Genomic DNA, 27,503 nt, shown 5'->3' on the forward strand with positions numbered 1-27,503 from the left:
TTTTTCTTTGAAGTGGAAGAATTTAAGGATCTGAAAAAAGTCTTACATAGCAAGATCACATAGTTTTCAGTAACAACCACATAAAAGTCAGGTTAACATTAGTGTTCAATTATTGCTTTTGTTCCATTCCTACTCCTCAATTAAATCTGCTCACATGACTAATGAGACATGCAAGGATCTGCTCTTGATTTTTGCCTCTTCATTTGGCTATTAATCTGCTAAAATCTTACAAAGCACAAATAAAGGACTACACTAAAAGACATTCTCCCTGTCAACTGGATAACTCTGTTTCACAGAATAAAACAAAACTTAGCAGCTGCAATGCTCAGTGTGCATTTTCCACACAGTATCTATGAATTGCTAAAATAAGCATTTGAAAGATCTGAACTTTCAATTCTGCCATTAACTGCTTATTGCTACTGAAAATCCTGGATCAGGGTAATACAAGTCTGACACCTCTTTGTCCCATCTTCTGGACCTTCAGGATAGTCAAATTCATTCAGCCTGCAAAATGACTTCAACTTGGACTTATCTGACATGAACTACGTGTTCAAACAGCAATTCTTTGAAACCTTACAAGGTGAAGAGGTTCAGAGTTGCTTTGCAGAAAAATCAACAGTCAAGCTTCTGCAAAATCAGACCAGAGTCAGTTTATGAGCAAAACAGATGTAACTTAAAAGCCTGATTCTCTAAAAATACTCTCTATGTTAAAGACAGTTTAATCCTCGGCACCTTCCTCTTGGACATGCCACTGAAGTTAGAGGGTCAGCGTCTTGGCTACTTTTCAGAGGGCTTTTAGCTGTACTCTAGTAACCCTCACCAGAGGGCTAGTCCTGGGAGTCATCAGTGACTGCATTGCTTGCATTAGTTTTTGTCCCACTGGGAGGAATAGCACACCTTCAGACCTCTATCACACCTCCAGACATCTGTGTAGTCCAAGTAATTAAACAGAGACATTATGAACAAATATTTCAATTTTAAATAAAGAAGGGAAACAGAACTTGGAAAAGCAGCAGCTAATTTCAATGAGAACAATTGCTAACTCCTGTGTTTCTTTTATGTTCTAAATGCTGATAGTCAGACCTTTGAAAAAGCAACCCTAGGCACTTAAAAACTAGTCAATGGATAAATACATGCAGGGACAAGGAAGAAGAAAAGAAGATCTTTGTAAAATTAGATCTTATCTATCAGTAAACAATAGCAGATTAACTATGCAGAGGACTTCATTCTAATTATTATGTCATCAGAAAAGCCAAATCCAGGAATAAAACCCCAAGCAAACATGAAGGCATGTGCTCATGTTTGCAGATTTACTGTTGTTGGACTTTCCCCTTTCTCATCGAGAGTAAACAGCCTCTGAAAGACTGAGCACATGGGGTGACTAACAACTATAACATGAGTGTCCCTGGGGCTGCCTCAGCTTCTTTCAGAAAGTAAAGGAGGAGCTCCATAGCATTCTTTAGCACTCCATAGCATAGCTCCATAGCATGTCCCTTTTTTTTCTTTACATTTTCAAGCTTAGAGGCTGGAAGACTTTCAACTATTGCTTACAGCTTAGGAGAAGTCATATTATTAGCAAATGAGACAGAGGGAGGGAAAAAAGAATGCATTTGTTTTTTCTTAAAAACATCACCCTGCCACTAAGATGTAGCTCCTCCCCTTCACTTCAGAAATAACATTTCTGTGTTTTGCCCAAAGGGAAAAAGTAGGTGCCCTTTGTGGTGTGGCATGTGTACAGTGCTGCAGCAGATTTTTGTACCTTTGGGCACAGGCAGCTGCCAGCATGGTTGGCCTGGTCTCTCCCTCAGAGCAGCCCTGAGAGGCACTGATAAAGTGTTTTCTTCCTCCAGCAGCAACTATCAGCATCCATAAGGCAAAAGAACCACTACAGATGCTGAAAAAGCCATTTGGAACACAGAGCCAGAGGGGCTCATTTCCACCTCCCCGCCCCCACCCCCAAGCAGGATAAAAAAAGCACCTGATTTGATGGAACAAAGCCAGGTTTTCTGGCCCGATTATTTTCTACTGCTGAACAACGACCATTTATACTAAAGATAAAAAGCAAACTCTGCAGTGAAACAGATGAGACTGGGGAGGAACAGCACAGGCAGGCTTTGGAAGGAGTCCATGGAGGAAAGTCCCACAAAAGTGCCTCATCACAAGCCTGCAGTTGGGCTTTGGAGACAACTGTTTGCTGAACAAGTGGTCTAGTTCCCTCCAGAAAGCTGAAGTAGGTGAGTACAAGCAGAAATAAATAGAAAGCCAAAGCATAAATACAAAACTATAAAACTCCCAACCATGTGTAATATAAATAACAATAACCTCTTACTCAGAAGTGGGATTCCCCAGTTACTGTTAAAAGTCAATGTTTTGGGTAACTGAGAAAACCAGATTAAAGCAAAATTATTATTTGGAGAGATTAGGAAGGTAACGCAAGCCAAAGTGCTCTTCATTCTTTCTGATTCAGTAGGGGGCAAGGAACATCACAGCACAAGTTTTATGCTGAATCAGTACTTTCACTGTGGGTTAAAGGTGAGCAGGGCAATTTTAAAGGTGGAGGAAAGCCCCACATAGTGGGACACTGCTGAAAAATGCACAGCAACGAAAACAATACTGTGTTATGGAGGAGCATCCCCAGCCCTTACAACCATTAGTTTGTAAAGGATCAGAATGTTTTAAACTGCTTCAGAAACATCCTTCTTCTTACTGGTAGCTCTGGATATTTGCTAAATATTTGCTTAACTATTTTGCTAAATGATTGGTAGCAGCCCTATTAGTGTGAGCCAGGTATCTGTGAGCAGCCAGCTTCCTTCTCTAGAGCACAGCAGCCTGTCCCACAGGGCTGATGGTCAGCCACCTTCTCCACAGGAAGCATGACCATAATTAGAGACAGGCATTTTGAAGAATAAACTCAGCATGCAAGAGAGGGACTAGAAAACAGGCTTTACTCCCTATAACTTTTAACTAATTTTGTCTTGAAGATACTGAAATCTAATTTTCCACAGCAAGGGGGAAGAGAGTGGGTCTGTGATGCTCTGAAAGCTGTCAAAAAATGAGTAAGGAATTTCAGACAAAGTAGGTAAGACACATCTTTGCAACCAAATGAAAGCCTCTGGAAGGTCTGAGGAGGCTGGTGTTTCCAGCACCAAAGGTTTCATTCTAGATCAAACATCATTTACCTTCCTCATTCATGCTATAATTTAATGGAGAAGGAAGCCAATTTTCTCAGACAACCCCTCCCCAAACCCTGTGCCCCATTTCCCCTTCACAGAGGATGACTTTGCACTATCAAAGCTGCCTGCCTGCCCAGCAGTGCAGTGCTGCTCAGCGGAGTGCTACCAGGGTCTGCAGCAAATGGCTATTTTCTCCAGACCCTTTGATGCCATCCCTTACACACCTTGTCCTACAGAAAGGCTTTCCAGCCCCACACCCTTCTGCTGCAGTGCTGAACCTCTCTGCACCACTGTGGTGCTGCTACACTGCACAGGATCTACCCCCACTGTCTTCCCCCTCAATGCCAGGCACATGTCAGAGAGCCAAAAAAGGGAGCAGCTGCTGTCAAACCCAGAGAGGAACCAAGACTCCTCCAGAGCTGTGAAAAGTAATGGCAAAGGTGGCACACACAGAACCACAAAGATGTAACTCTTGTGTTGTAGAATCATTGGATTTTGTGCATTTGTCCCTCTGAGATTACCCAATGGCACACATTCACAATTTAGCACTGCCCTCTTCACCCTTTTCCAGCTTTCTTTAGCCATTCTGGTTTTTAAGCAAAGTGGAGCTCTGTCCCAGCCTAAGAGCAGGAGCTATGCTGGGACTGCAGGGGGAACAGCCCCCCCTGAGTCAGGTCCTCCTCATGCATCTGGTCATCCTAAAGCTAGGAACAGAGTGTTAATTCTCTCCCCCACAGCCCCCCACTGCTTCTGCTACTTTATTATCCTTACAAAGCTATACAGAAGGAAAACCAATCTGGCCAGAATCGTTTGGGAATGAAAGATTAAAAAAAAAAAAAAAAAAAAAAGAACAAGAATAGTGACACTCTTGCAGACATGTACACAGAGAAGCCTTTGTGTGTCAGAGCAAGGGAGCCAGCAGTGATATCTCCATCAGTTTACAGTAACAGAGCAAGCCAGGGTGGAATTAGCAGCAAACTCATTAAAATGCAGTTTAACCACGCTGCCCAAAGGCAGGCCCACTAAAGCAGTTTAACCACGCTGCCCAAAGGCAGGCCCACTAAATCATCTTGCTGGTGTTCTTTCAAACATTCTTGGGCATTATTTGATAGTTTTACTTGAGGCAGGGTAGCTGTTTCTCCATCACTGTTGTACTGCAAGATATCCCAGCAATTTGGGATTAGACAGGTAAGGACTAAAATCCCTTCCCTACCAATTTGCCTAGCACAGCAGCTGCAGATATAGGGCAGCTGGTTTACTGCAAATGTCACTGAGTTGTACCTTTGCTAGTCTCACCACAGGCTGGTTCCTCTTCTTCCTCTCCACACATTTTCCAACCCCTCCTATCCGGTGCAAACTTTGAGATAAGCCCTGAGGACTGAAGAGCAAAACATAGTCAGAGGATCCAGCCAGCACCCCTCCCACACACACTGCAAGCCCAGGGGTCATCAAGGGTGAGGCAAATGAAGTCCTACTGAAGTCAAGCCCCACTTGGCTAAAACAAGGAGCAGAGTGAATCCTTGACCCAGCTTGTGGGACATTCAGATGTTTTTAACCAGGCTGTTGTAGCCCAACCAGCTCTTGTCCCTCCTACAAATGAGGTTATAAATACCTATTTTGTTAGCTGGGCTATAGATTCAAGTTCCTCAGTTAGTGGAGAGGAAAATCCAACATTTTGTGAACAAGTCACTGAACTCTAGTGTTTGGCTTGTATAGACAGGTGCCCAGCAAGCAGGAGCTTGGCTTCCCCAGGGCAAGCAAGGCATGTTACAGAGCCATGTTGCCAAAGCTAAGACTGCCTGGCCTCATTTTGCTGGAAAAATGACAGCATTAGCATTTGACATGTGTACTAGTACCCTACACCATATGTCAACACTTATTTTTTATAGACTTGTACGACAACTGCTATCAGAAGCCAAATATAGAAAGGTTTCCTAAGGCTAGCTCTAAACTTACCTGAGATTTATTACACTAATGACCCTATTCTCATATTAGTCAGTGTAATCTGTGAAGCATTCAAAATAAAGCCTTCAAGTGCCCTGGAAATCAAGATATATGATTAAAGCCAGATAAGGGCAGAAGCTTTTCAGTGATCTCCTGCCACTGCTGTATTCAGAGCTCAGCTAGCCCATTAGGTTACTCTAATTAAAACATTTCTGCTGTCTTTCTTAGCAAAGCTTATTCATTTGAAATTGTGCATAAAGGCTTTAAGGATGCACTTTGAAAGCACTGCTAAAAGGTAGTGGAAAGGGAAGATTGCTATTCTTGCATGCCAATGCTAGTCAGACTCTTCATTAGAAACAGGAGCAATCAGCTAGAAGATGAAGCAGACCATGATGTAAGATGTCAAGGTACACTCTGCAGAAAGACATTCTTCACTGAGAAACCCCAGGACTTGCTGGAAGTTTCTTGCCATTGCCAGGGAAGCAATAGCAGAGTGCTCAGCCAGGGGAGCAGCAAGCCCTCAGTCCATCTCCCCATTCTGTGAAAATTGCCACCAGCAGAATTCAGGTGTTTCATCCATTATTCAGCAGCTGCTGCCAGCTCTCATTCACATGTATCACCCTGGGCATAAATAAGTAAAACACTGTACCTACAAACCAGTGACAGAGGAGAGCATTAAAAGGTAACGAGCAAGCAGGCTTCTTGCCTTTGCTTGTACTACAGTCTGACATTTCAATACAACTCTTATGCTGAGATCCAGATCTTGGACCATTTTTTTCCAATTACAATCCAGAGAAGCTTTTTCAGTGACAGTTATCTTCTTTTTACCTGGAAAAATGTTCCACTCCAACCTATTCCAAGAAACAATTTTAGCATTTTTAAATCAATGTATGATAATTTCCACTAAAAGTGTTAGTATGGAGTATGGCATGTTCCAGCCTCTCAATGCTCCTTACAAGGATCCTCATAGCTTAACTCAGCTGTAGCATTACTTATTTTCTCAGGACCAACCTAACAAAAAAGAATCAAATCTTTTCAGCATTGCTACACATTCAAGGGAGATTTCTGCACCTTTAGGCTTTCTGTGCAACCTTGACTTCAAGCTATAGGCTAAGTCCTGAAGTAGCAGATCCTGCTCGAGATTCTGCCTCATTAGCCAAGGCAATAACCACAGCCAGACTTCATGATCCTCATTCCTGACCTGCTTCCATGATCAATTCACTGCACTAGGCAGGTCAGACCACTCTTCACTCTCACATTGCCAGCTAATTCTGGGAAAGGCTTCTGGATGCCACCTTATTCCAAAGAAAGATGTTGCAGAATGCTAACAACACATGCAGTTTGGTACACCACAAATTTAATCATGGTTTCTCTTTGCCTCTTCTCAGAGTGAGTAGCTCTCAGGGTTCTGCTACAAAGCTGCATAACCAGTGTAGCCAAGCCATAGCCAAGATAGCCACTGGTCTTACATTACATACAAAACCCAAACAAAACAAAAATGTGCACAGAGGTTTAATTATATACAACCCCATTCAAGTGGCACCAAAACTGATCAAACTAGAAACTAAGCCAGAAGGGAAAAAAACCAAACACACTTTTCTTTCCACCAGGAGTCAAGATTATCCCTTGGCCACACGTTACATGTACAATATTACAAAGATAAGAAAAAGAAGTAGGAAGTGATCAGGAGGACTCAAACCAGCTGCCCTTCCACATCAGCAAATCTTGTAAGTAATTGCAAAAGAATTTGTATAACAAAGGCTTTCAGAAAAGAAATCTAGAGCAGAAAGTAAATTATAGCTATCATTGGCTGTCCTTTGGTCATCCCAAAACTTAATTATCTGTTTTGATTTATTCATGCAGAAGGTAACATATTTAAGATTTTCTTGGAGCATAATTTCTCATAGAGTATAGTATTGGAATATTTAGTATAATATTATATATAGTTATATTATATAGCATAATATTAATATTAGAATATTTTTATATGTATATGTATAGTATTAGATATTCAACTATTCTTAGAATGCTGATGACACTGTCAAGCACACAAATATTTTACCATCTGCTCTGCCTGTATCTATTAAAGATACCCCAGAAATTTAAAGCATCTTTGAGTTTCACACAGGAGCAAGAAATTTCTAAGGCAGCACAACAAACTGAAAATATTTCAGAACTTACTAGTTCAGCCAAACCAATCCAGGTACTTAATAGTTCATTATATTATAGGGAGAGTCAGGAAGAGCCTTTGCTCTAATTGTAAAACTGGACTCACTTATCTAATTTTCAGCTTACTGTAAGGCAATAGAGGTTTTTAAGAAGCAGATTATAGCTAGGCTCTACATGTAGACACATTTGTATCGAGGAAAAGTAATTTCAACCTTGGTAGCATGTGCAAGTATATGTGAGGATCACTACTGCAATGCTAACAATCTGCATAATGCATTCTTCAAAACCAGCAGTAGACTAAAATGCTTTCCTTTTGGAAACAGGGTGTGTTTCTAAGATGTTCCCCTTAGCTGCTTTTCATCAACATTTTCCTCCTAAATAGAGAGATTCCTTTCAATTTTTTTTGATTGAGGATGTGTTCACTATCATATGTCCAAACAGCACCTACATTAATTTCAGCCATATTTTATGGAAAATGACATTTTTTCTGGGACTTCTGTAGGTCTGTGAGTATTTTGAACACACTGATTTAACAGAGGACTCTGGACTCAGTAATTTGCTGCTCATCATATGAGAAAGGAAGAACTCTTAATCAAATCCAATAAAAGTTTGCCTGCACATAAGCAGACCCTGGAGAGGCCACAACCTACATCTGCCCCGCACCTACCTCAGCTTCTCTCCATCCATCAGGTTCTAGCACAGCAGGAAGGTCAGTCCACTGGCCAACTCTAAAGTCTCTCCAAACACAAAGTCTAAGGGCAGGCACCACAAGCACAGCATCCACCAGTATGAGATCCAGCAGCAAGGGCTTTTCTCCCCAGCTGAGGGATCTGCCTGATCATGAACAACCACAATCAGCTGCCCAGCAAAGACTTAGCTGGTGAGGCATTACAAGGCATCAGATTTTCCCTCAGGATCCCTTCTAATCTGGTTTCACCTCACTGCTCCTTCAGCCTTCTCTTGATCTCTTGCAGTCAGCACATTCACCTCCTCTTTAGAGCTCTTCCATGAGCAAATGGTTCTCTTTCATTCCTGCCTTACATATTCTTTCAGGAGAAAAGCCCCATGCTTGAGTGTCCTGTCTCTTCTCTCAACAGCTTCCTTCTTGAGCTGTGAATTCATAGACCCCTGCCAAGGCTTCAAATAATCTTTCCTACCCTATAGATTTTTCTTCAGCCTATTCACAGACAGCACAGTCTGATCTAAGCCTGCTGCACACACAAAGGAGTATCAGCCTGGAATTTTCTCTTCTCCTTGGAAGTTTTGGGTTCAAGTCACTGGCGAAAGACAAAATGGTCTTGACATAGATGGTTGCTTATAAATATAGACATATAGAGATACATAGAACCACAAAAATAGTCCACTCCAGCTTCCAGCTTTCACTGTGCTTTTGCGTTTTTCTACCCCCTGCAGAAAATGGAAGAAGTCTTGGGTGATCATAAATCCTGTCCTGGGAGATCAGAAATTCTGGGAGAGCTCCAGAAAAGCCAGTAGGACCATATCAGAATTAAGTCATTGCAGAATTTAAGACAACGAATATTTCCATGTGCCTTTCTGCTTTTCATAACCTGGTGTTTCTAAAGCTAGATGTCACTGCTTGGATTGTACCAAAAAATACAACCCAAACAACCAAAACTCAGCAAGCCTAACCCCAAAAAACTCCAACAACAAAAATATCCAGCCCAACTGTCTGCAATTTCTGCTATGGAAACCCTTTATATTATAAAGTTGAAGTGTTTAATCTCCTTTATGTTAAATAAGAAAGAAATAAATCAAAATTGAATGATACATACTCCCAGAAGAAAGGGCAAGACATGACAGGGTAAGCAAAATCATCTCAGCTGGCAAGGATCAGTGTCTCAGAAATGCCTACTCACCAGTGAAATACAACAATTCACTGCACAGGCAGATGCATGTCAAAGTCTGCTAAGAGATTATAAAACCAGGCTGAAAATTAATTCATCCTAAACATTTATGTATACACAGAGCTCTCATTCATCCTGGGGGAAAAACTGTATGCCTGTTTCTCATTCCAAGAGAGTTAGCCATCCTGCTCTTGCAATCAGTCAGTTCACCTTGCCAGGCCACAACCTGGGTAGGAAATGGCATCAGTCTGCTCTGGCCACTCAAACTTCTCTGAAGCAGCTCCTGTGCAGTTTGACAGGCTCATTTCCCAGGAATATCCATTAGGTATCTGCTTACCCTGGCACAGGGACACAGAAACAGCAATATAAAGTGTCAGATAGAACTTGTCAGGGCTTGTCAACTTGGGAAGGGTTTCACTATTTCTCTTGGGCACAAAAGCTCTGCACCTCCAAGAGGCTAATTTTCATGGTGTGACCATCACTTAGGGGAGACAAGACATTTGCCATTGCTGTTGTCTTAAGAAAACTTTTCAAACAGTTGATGCTTTTACAACTTGGCTGTGGGGAAAATGCCAGTTTTTAAAATTGGAAGTCAAAAAGAAAAGCTGGGTTAAAAATGCACGCCTGGTTAAAATCACTTTTCCAGGAGTTGCTTGGTTCACCAAAGCAATCAGTGTCACCTCATGGCAGTCTTATCTGCATTTGGTTCTGGTTGGGTACATTTCCATAGCATCAAGTGGCAGCTGGCACTAACTGTATGGTCAGAAAAGTGAGTGAAGTCATGAAGAGAGAAACATCACTGATATATCCAGAAGAGATATATTCCTTTTGCAGAGCGTAAGGAAGGTAGCTAATTAGAAAATCAAGAAACCACATCTACTATGAATTTATTTTTTGAGATTACCAAAACACCAGAAGCTACACAGTCAAAGAGCAATACTTGTTTTGAATATATCCTTGAGTTTCACTTTTCTAAGATGTTACTGTATGAAGACTAAAGAGATTTGAAAATCAGGATTTAAAGTAGAGTCCCCATTATGACCAGTCAAGAAAAGGTACAGCTAGACTACAGAAAATCAGAAAGGAAGATGTATTTAAGAAGAATTTATCCTGATGTTCAGGAATACCAAGTAGGAGCCAGGGCTCCATCCAACACTGGCCTCCTGTCTCAAACATGGTCTCTGCATATTGTCAATATAGATCTCTTTTCCAGCTTTCAGACCACATCCTGTATCATTTATTGCTAATTAATCCCTGAGGGTTTTAGATATTTAATATTGCAACATGAAAAGATGTCTTAGGAGCAAAAAAAAAAAAACAAAACAAACAAACAAACAAAAAAAAAAACCCAAAAAAAGCAAGAAAAACCCACCAACAACCTAAATCAAAGACACCTAGGCTTTAAACAAAGAGTTAATCACAAAAGGCCAGATTGCTTCTGGAAGCAGAGCTCTGCTCTATTCAGGAAAAAATGGGCATCACCTCCAGATACACTGCAAATGTCAAGTCCAAGCCTGGAAAGAGCAGAAGCAGCCCAGGAAGTGCTCTCATTTCTGAGATTAGCCTGAAATCCTGCAAGGATACTGTGGGTGAAGGATCAACCAAGCCCACAGCATTCACTAACTCATGGCAAGCAAATGGGTCCAGGATTTTGCCAAAAGCAGTTTCCAGGTCAGAAGGAGATTTACAGCCAGTCACTTGTAACTGAAAACTAATCCATGGTCTCCATGACCATTATGATTGATAGAGATATGTGTGGGAAAAATGCTTGTAGAAAAGATGCTACAACAGAATGATTTGACAGGTAGAACATCCCTTGGTTCTGCTGGCGAAATATGCCAAACTGACAGAGACAACTCCAAGGACTTCTGCCCACTTTCAATAAAAAGGAAAAACAATGAGTAATTTTGCCTCTCTGCAAGGTCTTATATCCCTGGCAACAACCCTCCATGTCTATGGAACAGCTTCAAACAGCACCAGTGGGCAAGGCAATGGTGAGTAGTCCAACTTGGCCTCTGTGGAGAGAGGCAGCACATTGCCTTTGTAACACCTGACCTGCCCCACCAGCCCTGCTTGGGCTTCTTGAGCAGGGCTTGAGAGGATGCAAAGATACGGTCCTCCTCCTGTGGAGGAGGCAGTCCCCCTGCCTGGAGCTCTGACATGACAAAAAGTAGCTCCCACATTCAGGGCAGCTACAGTTTTTGCATTCATAGGCACAGATTCATAGTTAGGGTACAGATGGCATCATTATCTACTCCTCTTTGGTTTCCTACAGAAGTATGCATTTAAAGAGCATGAGAATGAGGGCCTGTCATGCCATGGTTTGTTTGAAATTGTCATTATCTCTAAAGCACATGTCACAATGTCAAGATTGAAATAAAAGTATCAGCGCTTTACCCAGCTGACAGAACATGACACCATCTAAGGAGGTTGACAGAAACAGTAGGTGAGTCTGAAAAATATTCCAGGATGGAGTAGGAGAAACGTAATGGCACATAAAACCTTGGGAATACTAGGTTTTCTCGTGTTCCCATTCCCACAGGATGATGTGGAACAGCTTATATGCAAGGTAAAGGGCACCCATATGTCTTGCCATTACTACTTGGGGGTCCTTAACTTCACAAGGTGCATCAGGCTCCCTTTGGCTACACTCACAGATAATTATAGAGCATGAGCAGGTTTCTCTTAAGCCCTACAGTGGGCTCTAAGATCTGTTTCCATCAGTCAAGCCAATGTCAGATGACATTCTAGATTCACAGCAGAGATCACCATTTGCCTTGCCAGCTCTAAGAGCTGACACTCTGAAGTTGGAAACTATTTTAATGGGAACACACAAACACAGGAAGTAGTAAAAGTTTCTAAAATACCCAGTGGAGCAGAGCTCTCTCTCTCATGCCTCTGGATGCTAGCAAATAACAATGACCACATTTTAGTTAATAATTACCAGGTACACCAGGCCACCAGATCATGCTGCTCTGGACAAAGATACAGGCTATCTCCACAGTGTCAGGCAGCTGCTCCATCTGCTGGATTAAGCCTCCAGCTAAAGCAGTTTAACTCTACCCATGTCTCATGAATGTGGTCCTCTGTGTCAGTCAGTCTGTGAATTGTAGCTATGAATAATTTTAGCAGTCCTTGGGGAGGTCATGAGTACTATGGAGGTCCTAGGAGTGTGGGTGATTTGAATCACTGGAGTACGGAATAAAAATTGTAAGACCATGGGCATGTTGGCCAGTCTCCAGTTATTCTCTGATGAGACAGGCTCTTGAAAGATAATTTGTGAAATGATATGACTGAAGTCAGACCATAAATTAAGTTTCTTAAAATATATAGACAAATAAGCATTGATGCTGCTGTTTCTGGGTTTCTAGGGTACACAGAATGTCAAGTGACTAATGATGCATACAGAAAGCCTTGCAACAAAGGAGATCAGTATTTGCTGAAACAGAGCACATTATGGAGTTTAGCTTTTGACAGAACTGAATGCCAGCATGTTCAATCTTCCACACTGATAGATCCAGTCAGCTCAGAGAAAAAAATTCTGTATCACTCCATACTGTGTATGGCCACTTTTGTCAGGGTGAAATAGGAAGATTTAAAAAAAATACACTCACTTTGCACAGGTTTAAATGTCTACACAGAGATGTAAAATAAAGAACATTAGCTGCAATTGAAAACTAAAAAAAAAAGTGGGTTGGGAAAAGATAGATACCTTTCTTTAAGGTGACCATCATTCTTGGATACTGAATAGGGTATTTCAGATTATTTGCACAGTGAAGATTTGGTTTAATTTGTGTCTTTTCTTCCAAGGACAGATCACATTTATTCTTATAAAACGTAAAAAAAAACCCTGAAAGTGTGATTAAAATGAAGGCTGGGACAAGGCAGTAGTAAAAAGAATGAAAACTACATCAGAGTACAGTGCACCTGATACAGAGTCTCAATTCTCCATCAATTGAGGCTAACTCATCTATAAAGAAAGACTGTGTAGAAGACAGCTACTAATGCACAAAGGTGTACAAAGGTTGTTAGCCATGTAATAGGTCTGCAAATATTTATTTTTGGGGAGAACCTCATTTTAGGAACCACAGACCAACAGATTGCTATTTTCATCCTAGCTGTGATGGAGAGATTTTGTGCAATATTGGGTTAGCTGTCATTTCTCCATATGTGTGATGGTTATTGTAAGTAGAATCTCTGCAAAGCCACTTTCATCCTGGAAGTTTCAACATAAATATATCATTATTCTTAAACAAAATTATTTACAACACCTGCAAATTAAATTATTGTCTGTATCCACCAGAATTAACTTCACACTCTGAGAGATGTCAGTGAAAGCAATCTCAAGATATGGAAGAATAAAGTGATCTTCCTAAAAATTTCTGGGTTAGAAACTATCTTTTGGATCCTGGATATCTGTGCAGCTCTTTCATCTGCTGCTCTCCCAGTTTGGTGGGATCTGCTGAGAACAATCATCTCCTGTCCTCATTGATGTTCTTTGGGTTAGAAGCTGGAACAAAAGACTAATGGTAGGGCTAGGTCTTTCCTGTCTGTTTTGATGATTTGAAAATACAAATGCTCAGTAGCTGAGCTGCCTGCATTTGCATCCTCATTCCTAAACCTTGAGTCATGGTGGGAGCACTGAGTTTAGCCAAAGGACTGCATGAGATGACTCATGCAGCACATCTCCCTGCAGGGGTTCACAGCTATGTACCCATTTCCCTTATTGTTCTTACTTTTCTCCTTCTGCCCCAGTTGTCCCTCATATTTTTAGTATTTCTTTGCCATGTCTGGTGCAAGCAGACCACAAATCTGGTATTCTGGGGGGGGGGGGGGGGGGGCGCGTCTCTGGGCTGTAGCACATCCTGTGATTACAGACAACTATAAGAATCTCACAGTAGCACAGCCCTTTCTTGGCAAAGAAAAACCCTTCCAAACCAAACTAGTGAAGTTTAGAGTACTACACAACCAGGAATAAAAGTCAAATAAAAATACTCAGTATTGTGTTAAATGTCCTAGCATATTTTACTCCTACTGCCCCACAATGACTGACAGAGATGTCTATCAGAAGATATTTGAGAGACAGCTAAATCAAAACACAAGGGTGACACATGCACAGAGCCTTTTATGATATAAATAGGATGTCATTAAAATTCTTTTTTGCATGCAATGATGAACACACTACTTCAGAGTATCAGCAATTATTTCAGATTCAGATTATTTGCAATACCATCAGTAGTACAGGAGAAAAACCCAGGGCATTTCCCCTAAAAACACCAGATGCTGACAGTGTTCTGTAGCCAGGGATTGTTTTGTATTTTGTGTTTGATAGTTAAAGTAAGAAGAAGATAAAGGACTACCTTTTGAGGCTTGCAAGCTCCTAATGAGCTCAGTTCTGTGGTGAGAGTTAGTGGAGCCTGATGCCTTCCTTGAGCAAACAGTCTCTGTCTGTGCAATGTGTACAGAGCTCAGTGAATTTGCTCAGTGTGGACTGGGAGTACATCACACTGCTTCCCACCCTCTATCACTGACTCCTCAGAAATTGACACCTATCCTGTAATACATTAATTTAGGGAGAAGGTTCAGGCTGACAGATTGTTAATAAGGGCATGGTGTCTTTTACTTGCTGTAGTGAAGTTAATCTTGCTCATTGAAATTGTTTAACTGCAAAAAAAAAACCCAACCAATCACCAAAACAATGAAACCAGAGAAGGTCAGAAGCCCCAAAATCCTTGCACCATAGACAGAATGAGTGTGAGCTGTCCAGATTCTCACTTACTCCTTCCCTGACTCAAAAGAAATTAATCTTTATGTCAAATCCATCACAAGGCTCTCTGCCAAGAGGACTGTCAAAGGTGACAGATAGTGATCAGTGTATGATCTGTGTTTCATGATCTATAAGAGATTAAGGCATTTTGTGCTATCTGGGGTGGTGGCAAACTCAGCTTCAAGGTGCACAGGCAGTGCTGTAGAGCCCTAGCCTGAGGTGTGGAATCAGGCCCACAGAGCCAATTTTTGGGTCCTCCCAAGCACAAGGCTGGATGCAGGGTCAGAGCGAGTCTGGGTCTGGTACACAGCCAGGCTCAACTGGAGCCTGCCCTAGGTGCTTGCATCTGGTGGGGAAGGTTGGGTTTCTCTTTGCAAACAGATGATTTTGTGCCTATTAAACCACACTTTGTTTACACCTGAACATGGTAGTGAACAGCTGCTCCCATTGCCATCAATATTCAAGAGGAAGTTTTGAATCCTATCCATCTGGTTGCCTAAGGGAATGCTATCTGACCAATAGTCTCCAAAAATGCTACAAATTATGTGATCTGTGCTCTCACTGCCACAAAATATTTGCTGACTTTTTCTGCCCATACACAGCAGGAGCACTGAGGACATTTTTATTTTCCACATCACTGACTCAAAGCTTTCTTTGAAATCCTGTTATCTTTCCAAGGAAACTATACCACAACACAGTATGTGTGTGGCACAACCTACCAACCTTAGTTAGGGGACAGTGGAGTAGTATAATGCATACCCTGGCTGCTATTTCTTAAGCTAGGATTTAAAAATCATTAATACTGATCCATGTCCAGAGCAAGTCCTATAGAGATTAGACAGGCTCACAGAAACACATTTCTGTCAGAAGATACACTTCACATGATAACTAGATCCAGAAGCATATTTCCAGATAGCAAAGATAAGCAATAATTGCTCTACCAGAGCCTGCTGAAAATTAGGTGCTATTTTAAGGAAACTGGAAGCAACATAATTTAACCACACTGTACTAGCAGTTTGTGGCACTTGGTTGTAAGCATTCTTGATTTGGTTTATGGAAGATCTTGGTGTCTTTCCAACAGCTGCAAAAGAAATGGTGGTCTGCTGACACACATGAACCTCCTTGCACAGCAGTTGTGGGTGAAGCTCCAAACAGTTGATGATATTTCTCTTCAGCTGCTGCTGTGTAACTCTTTACCTGATTCACTGTGAAACCTCCCAGCCCCAAGGACTGGTTTACACAAAATAGTTCCTGCCAGTTTAACTGAAATCAATTATTAAACTGATTCAATTAATCCCTCAGAAACTCCTTTGGGGACACAGGTGTAATAATTTATATCAGTTATGACTTAGAGCAATTTACCTTTCTGTTGGTAAGATGTCATATTAATTTAAAACTTTGTCTCAGGTTCATGAACTACCAAGTTAAGATATAATTGCTATCAGTGAAAACACTGTGTTTCCAAGCGATGTTTTCCATAACTGATTACAGTCAAGTCAGTTCAACTATTTGTACAGATCAGCCTAAAATCCTCAGCTCTGATTACATGGGTTTTGGTTTCAAATGTTGAGCAATGCACAAGTGAATGATCCATCTGTTCCTGTGGTAAACAAAAGGGTAAAGCAGGCAGTACTTGACCCTGTTTTTAAAACAGCTCAACATGCAAAAAATGTGTTGTGGAATCAGAGTGAAATGACAGCAGTGAAGACTTTGACACACAGATATGCCTTGCAGTCCATCATCCCACAGTTCCTCAAAGACCCCAGCTTTAAGTCCAGATTTATTTACCAAGTGTTGGGTTTCATGTACATATTTCTCTCCTATGGTTGTCCCAGACACTAATTATGGCCTTGTCTGTGTGGTGTGGCTACTCTTATGATACAGAAAGGAATAGGTTCATGTTTCCAGGAGCTTGGAGCTGGCATTGCTGAAAACAAGTTGAAACAAAAGAAGCAGTTCAGCTAAATGCTAGTTCTACTCGTAGAGTGATCATCCCACTAGTAAAACTAGTTTTACTTCAAACCACCACCTTCAGATTAATTAGCTATAAAACCTAGTTAAATAAGTCAATAGAATTAATTTTAATAAAATTAAATAACATTAAAGAAAAAAAAATTTCCTCTGGGACTTCTAGGATGGGAGAGGACCACCAGGGAAGACAGTCCCTATGCTCTTACCTGATGGTTCTGCCAGTGCAATAACAAGTGGTATCAAGCCCTTTTGCTTATCTATGGTTCAATCAGACCATCACTGCTGCAGACTCAGCAGGAAGCAGCCTGGAGCTCACTGGCAAACCAGTCTGGGGAGGAGGGTGCCCCCAGGACAGGCTGGGGTGCATGGGACAGACAAGCTTGCATTGCCAGGGTGGCAGAGCAGAGCTTGCTGCTGGCACACCTCAGGCTCCTGACACTGCCCAGCTGCCTGCTGAGGTCAGGGCAGGGAGCCAAAGACCTTTTGGAGCTGCTTTCCTTTGCTGCTCTGTTCTTAGCGAGCAGAGGGAGAAAGCGAGGAGCAGGGGGTTGAAGCGGGCTGAGTTGACAGCACGGTGCTGCACCAAGCAGGGTGGATGAAGTTCAGGAGGGGCTGATGTTCATAAGAAAACAGAATAGCTTCTCAAGAGGTGACTGGCTCTACTCACAGTTGTTCTATCACATTTAAATGGCACCTGCCCTGGGCCAGCACCGCTGTGTAGGGTGACATCTTCACCTGCTGTCCACTGCAATCTGCTCTGCTTCTTCCTGTAAAGGTTTTTTGGCTTTTTTTGTACCTCATGGGGCACTGGGCTGGCTTTGACAGCTTCTTGGTGTGAGTTTGTGTATTTCACTTCTATTGTATTTCAACTCAGTGAACATGTGGTAGGTTTCTTCTCAATTTCATCCCCAGTGGAGGACTTCTTCTATTTGAAGGACAAAAGTTTTTAAAGTCCTCTACTATTTTGGGAGGGCATCAGGTGTCAGAGCTGTATGCCAAGCTATGTCAAATTATTTTGTTTCAGCTAGGTTTCCTTACAGAGTTGAAGTTAGCCTCAGTTTTTCCTGGGTTAATTTCTTTCTCTGGGTTCCCTTTGGACAGTCTATGCTGTCCAGGCAGAGAATTCAGTTTTATTGCTACTGTTTGCTTTCCAGTGTATTATTACTGCTTGACAATTTCATGAGTGCAACAGATGCAAATCCAACAACCTTGTTTTTGTTATTCTTTAGCTTTTAGTGTACCACTTAGTGGGAATAAGTGGTCTATAAAGTTTAAAACCATCCTCATTGTCTCCTACACAATGTCAGCCTGCACTTCTGGAGCCTGCATTGCTTCTTACTCACCTGATGTAAGGTGGTATCACAGAGCAGTAAAGAAAGAGATGCTCAAGCTAAACCCACTCCATTCTCAGGGCGCCTGCTCCTGCACTGCTTTCCACATCTCCACACTCTCGGAGCTGTACTGCTGAAGGCCTGATGGATGGTCCCATGCTCATCCATACCGGCTTTCAAATGCCTTTCAAAAATCAAAAATCAAATCAAGATGCAAACAAGGGGGCCCCTCATTTTGCACACTCAGTGGCATGTCTTCAGCAAGAACATGCAAGATGTCTCAGGGTTGAAGCCAGCCTTGTTTTAGCTTTGCAACCATTTCTTCTTTCATCTATGACTCTTGTCAAACCTCATAAATACTGAATCCCCAAGAATGAGCCTCCGTGCTCTCTCACTCTCTAATTATACATGGCAGTCCCTCTCACACCCAACCCCTCCCATGTTGGTAAGCAAATGCACTGACACTCAGGCCAGCCTTATACAGAGACTTGCAGAGACTTCCTGCACCCATGCCAAGAGCAGCCTGCTTCTCCTCTGTAGCCCAAATCTGCCAGGCAAAGAAGAACCCAGGTGTCAGATCTCTCTGATGTTAAGACTAGGCTGAGAATGGCTCTTTGATGGCAGGAGAATAAATAAGGAATAGTCCAGGGGCAGGTGAACCATAGCCTTGCTGTTCCTGTCATGCCCTCTGCTCACCCTGAAGGCAATTTTTATGAAAGCTGCCTTTGCCAGCCTTGCACAGCTGTGCTAGCTCTTCTGAAACAGGGATTCTTCCTTGAGCACTTCTGCAGCCTCTTTCTACCCACTGCACTCACATGAACAGCATTCCCTGAACGAACTGGAGAGGTAAGAACAGAAGAGAGAAAAAAGAAAAAAACAACCCAAAACTTTAAGTGAGGCACTTACAGGTAAGTGTGCAATAAAAACGAGAAGCTCTGTGTCAAAGTCCATGGTAGTAATTCACTCTGAGGCAGCACAAAGGGAGAAAGAAAGAAAGGGTTATTTTTCTTCCAAAAGCCCAAATGCAAAGAAATATTTGGCTTGTGGAAGACTTCCTTGAAAGAACAAGGTGCTCAAGAAACAGGAGGAAAGCCACAAAGCAAGGATAAAAAGACTTATTTTCCTTTGGAGACATAGACAGAAATTCTTCCTGAAGCACCAACCAGCTCCTAACAGCTCTTGTCACAGCTTTGTAGCCTAATTCATAAGACTGCCATCATTCACAGGACACTTTACCTCCTGAACAGAAAAGCAAGACCAAACTACTAAATGGTTCAGTATCCTGCATTGCTTGGTATCCATTTGTTAGGTCCAAACAGTAAAAAGCACCAAGAAAGAAACAGACACCAGAGAGACACTTCCTAGGGGACCAGCATTGAGATGGACAGCGGGAGATACCACTGAAAGATTGTCTCATGCTGGGGGCAGCAGTGGTGGAGGATGTAGATAATGCCAGATGGCACAGGATAAAGTGTAGTGCCTACCCTTACAGCACAGGGCATTGAACTGTGCCTTCAGGCCAGTGCCCACCACACTTAGTTAGCAGCACTACAGGATTGCCAGAATGCCATTTCAGGCCCAGTGGCTCTTTATACAATGGCTGGATTCTGCCAGGGCCTGACACAGCTGGGGGAAGGTGGCTGTAGGCAATATGATCTGTTCTGCACAACAGAAGGTGTTTGTTTGCTTATCTGCCTCCTTGACAAACACATGATATCTCATGGCCTGGTTTTCAAACAGATTGCAGTAGAAAATGCATCAAATGAAAAATGAGTGGGCTTCTGCTGATATGACTTTTGCTTATAAGCCTTTAAAAGTATTGTAAATGACTGGCAATCCAAACCCAGCAGGTTTGATGGAGTTTTTGATTCAAAAGGTCTTGTTTTATTGTCTGTATTAAATAGGGGATTCAAATAATGGTAACAAAAAGAAAATTGCCATCTTAGATGGTGACGACATTGGGACCTTGCAGTAGGCTTGGTTCTGGATCTGCTTTCTTCTAGCAAAAAGTCACTGTATTCAACACAAAGGAGAAAGCATTATTTCTCACCTAAGCTCAGTCTCAGCTGCCACCCAGTGGAATTAGAAATCTCTGCATTATACCAACGGCTCCTACTGCTGCCTCATCACACTTGTCTACAAGATTTTAGTGACTAACAATAAGATTTGATTTGTCTGCAGTGTTCCCTGCCCATAGATTCATGTGGCACTTCAGAGAAACATAAGAGAAACATCATCATTTCTATTTCTCACAAGAGAAACTGAGGCACAAGAGCCAAGTGATCTTCCTGGTCACACTACAGGCCAGAAACAAAGTCTGGGATAGACCATGCCCTTCATGATGAAGCCCTAAGCATAGATGGCTGCTGAGCCAAAGAACATCCAATGGGTTCACAATTTGAAGCAGAGGCAACAGTGCCAAGCAGGGGGAACAGACAAAAACGCAGTGGAGGCTGGAGGTGGGATTGAACCTGTCACTTATAACCTGGACAGCCAGTTCACTTCTCTTTGTGGTCTTCTGCGTTTGCTTAAACTGAAATGAGCAAGCAGTGTGGTTTAAGAGATGTCTGCAGGGATTTTGCAAGCTGTCATGAGTTATCTTTCACTCTAGGAGAGCACGCTCCTGTTACTGCAACGCAAACCTCAGCATATGGTAGGATGTAGAGGTGAAAGACAGAGCTGTCTGTACAGCTGGAGATGCAGCTCCTGGAAATAAATGGTCAGCCAGAAAGCCAGAGGTACTACGAATGAAGAGGAAGTGCCACACAGAGGCAGGCACAGCCCTAACAAAAACACAGACAGAAAATGTCCTTGCCTTAGGCTACGATCCCTTTATATGCAAAGGGAACACAACATACCTATCAGGTCTTATGGGAGCCCTGGTGTCCAACAGCCCCTCATCTGTCCACCCACAATTAACATCAGCTTTAAGCCTCTATGAGTTATTTCAGTGAAAGAAGATTAGGAATAGCTGGAATGTTTCTTCTCCATCCTAGGCAGGCACAACTCTGAGCTGCAGCTCGGTCATAGCAGGGACAAGAGCTGGTAAATGCCATACCCTGGGATGTATGGAAGGCCCCTAGAAATAGGTAGTGACAGAAAGAGGAGGTATTTATTTCTAAATGTATGCATGTGTACACTTTAGCATATATATATATATATATATATATATATATGTATGTATGTTGCTTGAAAGATTAAGATTACAAACAATGTCAATATTTACAAGTAAAGCTCAGCCTTCTCTGACCTAAATGACAATGTCAGGATAAACATATAAACAAGTTGTTTTTCAGAAGATAAATGCTTCGTGCCTTCTGCTATGCTCCTGAAGAGCACTCAGAGGAAAATAATAATCAGTAAAAAAATAAAAAGAACTTTTCTATAAGCTTATATCTTAAGGAAATAGCTGGATTTGAAAAGCACATTGCCCAGGCACTCAGATCTAGGTAGCACACAACACAAAAAAGTGACTATTGGGATTTAAGGGACTCGGGGAAGACTGCTCAGCAGCCAGCAACTCAGCCTATTCCTAGTCACATGAGAGACTTATATTCAACCCAATTTCCAATTTGCTCTGCCTTTTCTCCTTTTACAAGGAAAGGTGAAGCAATCACTGAGTAGGAGATGAATGCACATCTTCAGCTGGTCTCCAAAGTCACTGAAGACCAACTGTAGTTTCACAATATTTTTACTTTGCTACTGAAAGCTCACATCACTGAAAGCTACTTCAAACTAAGAGCCAACAGTGACCCAGTGCCACAGAGTAATCCCAAACTGCAGTAGCATTATCTCTATTTGATGGCATCATCAAGCAATGACAAAAATATCTCTTGCTAGATTTACCAAGTGGATACTATTTCAGGAAATTTCATTTTCAAGCTTTATATCTTCAAGATAAAAAATGACCTACTTAACTTTTCATCATACCCCTGGAAGAAAATACACTGTCTAGTGCTGCGTGAGAGAATTTCAAAACAGGTTCCATAAAAAAGTAAATTCCTGAATGAAATGTGCAGCAGCAACAAGCCTCCCTTGGTATAACCTACTTAACCTCATGCACCACAGCACCAAAACCTCACCTGGTGCAAGTCAGTGGCTGACTGATTTCTCCAATCAGAGGCCAAACCATGTTGATGAGGAAGATGAAGGGAATGAGCTGTGGTCTGAAACACAGGCAGCCTCATGCAGCCAGATCTAGGTACAGACAAGTCCAAGCTTAGTAACTCCATGAAAGTGCCAAGGTTCATTGTGGGGGGAAACAACTTGGGGAGGGTGGGGGGGAGGAAATCTGTGTAAATAGAACCCTTATTTAGCCAACCAGCTTTGCTATTTACTCTGTTGCTCTGGTTTCTCTATAAATTAAATCCAGAGAATGTACTCTGCCAGCCAATCATGCAATGCTGGACAACACGTCCAGGCACACAAGCTGCTAAATTGCCACCAGCCTTCTATCTGGAGCAATATAGGACACAGCTGGGCTGATGGGCTTGTCCTCTCTCTAAACAGGCCTTGACAAGTAAGATACCTTCATGCTCTGACTAGATAGTTGGACATGTAGGCAGCAGACTTCATGCATGTGTTTAATTTGGCCCAAGAAATCCACAGATCAAGACTCTTCAGTATGAGGGAAGACTTCAGCCTGGTGTATTGGAAAGAGTTGCTGCAGCAGCTGTTGTGGCTGTTGCTACAAATGTTTATTCCCAAACCAGAACTGAGGGATCAGGGAACCTCAAGAAAACTACCCCTGTATCTTCTGGCCAGGGCACTGGGCTCTGTTAGCAAAACCCACTTTGAGGGTGTTCCTTTTGGACCTGCAGGTCCAATCTGCTCCACACAGCAAGAAGAACATGCTACACGGGTCTCAGGGACCCTCCCCACCCCTCAGTCATCTTCCCATTTGCACCTGGATCCCAATGAGCTCCTTAGCCTGGTGCTTGCTGAGGGTACTCCAAACACAGCCATTACAAACCAAAAAATACAGGGTTAGTGATCAGAAGGAGAGTGGGGTTTCCAATTTGATTTTCTATGACAGCTAGAAGTTAGTTCAAATAAACCTACTTCAAGTCTCAATTACAATTGACTGCTGCCAAACCGAAAACTCACCTGTACAGCACTACATCCTAATTTTTGTTGTGTGTCAACCACATTATAATGAAACTATAGGTGAATGTCTAGCTCGTTTTAGGAGCTTTTTCTTTACAAATACCCATTTTTTCCCCTAAAACATTAGTAACCTTCTCATCATACACAGACCCTAGGTGTATGATAATTTGTTTATAGACATAAAAACTTATAAGCTTCTACTTTCAAGACTTTTCTTCCTCATGATCTATGAACATGTTTGAAATGGCAAAAGACTGTCCCAGTACATTTGTGTATGGCTCAGCTCTGTCCCTATGGACTGATCTTTGAATGAGAGTGATAGATAACATTCTTAAATGCACCAATGAAATATTTTTTAAGGCAAGAAAGCAGTGAAACACAACCCACAAAGAGTAAATATATCTTAGTTTTGAAAAATAAGAAGATACCACAGGCATTTAACTTTCTCCATGAAGATCACCCCTTCAAAACCACTAGGGTTTTGAAGTATCTAACTTTGCTCCTCTCCATTGTCTCATAAGATAATCAAAACTGGCAGTTTAACATATCCATCAAGAATCCAGCTTCCTCCAAAGAGAAGGTATCTATTGATTGAAAGGTGATTTTTAACTTTACCTATGTGCAAAAGATCCAGGTGGCCTTAGCAGCAGCAGCTTCCCTCCTGGACACAGTCTCTGTAGCTGTGGACATGGTATATGAGGATTTTAATTCTGAGCAGAGCTTTGTTCAAAAATGCTCTCTAGACAACAGCTTATGACAATCCATCTATCCTTTCTTCTACTGTTAACCTGCCATTCAGTAGGGAACTGCAAACGAGAACAGTTAAGTGGAAGGGACAGCTGAGAAAGTATTTAGAACATTCAGAAGTGGTATCAGGTAATGACAGTTTCAGTGTTTGTTTGTAACATTTTACTTAGCACAAAAGAGTCATTCTGAGGATATAGAAAATGCCACAGATGTTCTTTGGAAACTTGTATTCCAAATGATACATCAATATTTTGCAGTTTTTATGATGTCCTGGCCAAGAGGAAGGACTGAGTTGCATTAGCTTTAGTACAATACGACGGTTCCTGCCTCCAAGATACTTAATGAGTCATTAAATTATTGAACAGACAGGCTACCAAGAAAACCAAAATAAACCCCACAACAACAACGAAAAACCCAAACTACAGGGAAAGGGACTTATTTGGTTTTGCTTTTGAGAATCAGTGTAATAAATGAGAAATATCTTGTCAGTTCTAGTAGCAAATGCCAACTATTTTGCCTGCATGAATTAAAATTGCTGGCAAGATTAAGAGAGAAAAGTGTTTCTAAAGAACTGTTCTGGCTTGATCCAATGAATATAGGAGGGTGGCTTATCTCTGGAATCTAGTGGGATTTTTTTACATTTCAGGGAAAAGAGGATGGCATTTTCTTGTAGCACTCCTATGCCTTCCCTATAAAGTGCTTGTCTGTTGGATGCAAACGAGAATACAAGATCACCATCCCTGTGCCTGCTTTCCCCACCTTCAGGACAGCTCAGACAAATGGCTTGGGGACAAGCAATTGGTCACAAATTCCAGTATACAGAGATTGCCACTTTCTTCTCTGCCTGGAGATCTGGAAGCAGACTTCCGAGGACACGCCTACTTTTTTTGCTCACTTTTGCATCTTCCTGAGGCCATCTTCCTTTTTGAAGGTTGCAAACCCCTTTTCATCACTCAGTTTGACACTGATCTTCATTGTTACTCAAATTACTTTAAACACCAAAGTTCTTGTCCTGCTCAGAGTAAACAGGCATTTTCTGTAAGCATTTCTTCATGACTATAACTTGCCATCCCAAATCAGCTATTGCATGGGCACACCAGAATTTGGAGTGCACCATTAATCAACATGGAAGCATGACATTCTGCAAAACCTCTGACTGAATAATGCTCACAAAAATACCTGTTTATGGTACATTGTAGAGAGAATAATGTCACATTTATCATTGAAGCAGCTGGAATGAATAGGATGATTTCATTGATTACTTGAATCAATGAGATGATTGCTTTTCCTCCTACAACTCCCATTGCATTCACAGCGTCCTGAAGCTATCACAAAGACCAATTCCTTTCATAATAGCAACGTTACCAATCTAATCTAATAAAGAGCCATCAGCCAGCAGAAAACTACAGCAACAGGCTTGTTTCTTGATGAAAGGTTACAATTTTTCTATAAATTTGTCTGTTAAATTCCAGGCTATCTCCTGCTAGCTAAGTGCCCTTGTGCACATTACTATTGTTTCATGCAAGAGCACAAACCTTTGAGCACTACCTTTGAGAAATTCCATCAGGCCCATGCCTCACTATGTCTCATGTTTGAAGAAACATGTTAAGTGTATTGGTTGAGTCTTAAGCTCCCTTCCATAGAGAAAAATGAAAAGTGACAATCAGCCCAGAAACAAAGAGACAGAGTTAATGAAATGAACTGATTTTAGTCCTGGCCCAGAAATTGTATCCAAATTTTCAAAATCTTAATTTAAAGTGTAAGGCTTTTTCAGCATATGGTGAATATTCAAATATACATGTATATATATACACATATATATGCATACAAATATGTATGTATGTGTACATATATTTAACTCAAATATTTGTATCTGACTTTATGAAGCATTTAATTCCTTTAATCACACTAGAAAATGACAATTCTAAACAAATTTTCCCTAGTAGCAGCACTACACCACTAAGAATGACATGGTGGACTCTTTCCAGACTGCCATATTGTAATCGTGATGATATAATTGCAAACAAGAACAATGTGTAATCACAATATTGAGTACATCGCCTAAAATGTTCAAAACTATATTTCTTAAACAGCTGAGATAACGTATTAGCTAGGAAAAGGGAACATTCAAGCAAGAGCCCTGGCTATTCTCACAGCATGGGCACAGAAACAAATTTGGAGGGGAAGCTAGAATGGGGAATACAACTACTGAACAAATGGATACCTGCAGCAAGGAAGTGATGTTAGTGTTTATTTTATATTTGTTTAATAACCTACAGTCCTGAAAAAACATATGTCAAATCAGATTTGGAATTCCCAACTCTCACAACTCATGAAAGAAGAGCAGCTTTACATTTTTCCTACTAGGCAGCCACAGCAGGCTCAAAGCCTCCAACCTAAGAAATACAGATTACAATTTTCTTATTTAGTAGGTTTTAATAAAAGTATCTGTCTAGCATGAATGTGGAAGGCATTAATATTTATGCCCAGCTGAAAGAGGGCTGTTCATCACATAATGCCATTCTTCCACTGAACACCTTAATCTCCCTAGTCACTACCACTCATATTTTTTTTTAAATTTAACTGCCTTTCTTGCTGTGACCTGTTTTCTAGAGAGCACATACTCAGCTAAAGCTGGAAGATCTAATAAAAACTATAGCTATGATTCATTAGAACAGAGATACATCCTTTTTATTTGAAACATAACACATCAGGGCTTCTTCTGGAATTTATTTCTAAATGGAAATGCTAGATCTGCTTAGCCAGGCTAGTTTAAGCCCACCTCAAACTGTAAACTAGTTATCCTTATTACAGCATCAAAAGCTCATTAGTTTCCTCAAAACAGGCTGGAGTAATTCAATTCTTATCTCTTACACAATAGGCATATATTCCACAACATTCAATAAAAATTGGATGGGAATAGCTCTGCAAATCTGATTTTTGACACATGTGAAACACTGCTCTACCTCTGTGGATTTGCTTGCTGTTTCTGAAGCCTCACCAAATGCAGTAACTTAAATTATAAAGCTGAAGCCAGTGGGAGGAAATGCCTTTGTGATTTTCCCAATCAGCTCGGTGCCAGACATGCTCATCTCTGCTTCAGCACCTGGTTTCAGCTCAAAGACTTTTGACTCTTTAACCTACTGCAAAAGATTATTTACCTTTATTGACCAGCAGCAGCTCATAGCCTACACGAAGTGTATCCATCTCTGTGAACCCTGGGATGATCAGGAGTTCTTCCCATCCAGCAGCCCCAGCAGAGCACTTTGAGGTGAGGAATTGTAAATGCAGGCGAACCCAATGGGAAGAAATGACGATGTCTGACTCAATTCAGAAGGCTGAATGATTTCTTTATTATAACTGTGCTAAAATACATTAATATACTATATAAAAGGAAGATACTAAAACTACATACTACTTTCTCTGGTTC

The 27,503-nt window shown here is 41.4% G+C and overlaps 1 long non-coding RNA gene across 1 annotated transcript in view; it reads left to right on the forward strand.

Moving 5' to 3' along the window:
- Window positions 1-1,288: 1,288 nt before the first annotated feature.
- LOC146768276 (uncharacterized) overlaps window positions 1,289-27,503 on the forward strand; it is a 30,679-nt gene continuing 4,464 nt past the window's right edge. The window contains exons 1-2 of the long non-coding RNA XR_014953335.1: window positions 1,289-2,234; window positions 6,728-6,844. This is a non-coding gene — a long non-coding RNA (uncharacterized LOC146768276). The remainder of the gene's footprint in view (window positions 2,235-6,727; window positions 6,845-27,503) is intronic.

This window comes from Lonchura striata, chromosome 2 (assembly GCF_050655825.1).
Source record: "Lonchura striata isolate lonStrDom1 chromosome 2, ASM5065582v1, whole genome shotgun sequence".
Lineage (NCBI taxonomy): Eukaryota > Metazoa > Chordata > Aves > Passeriformes > Estrildidae > Lonchura > Lonchura striata.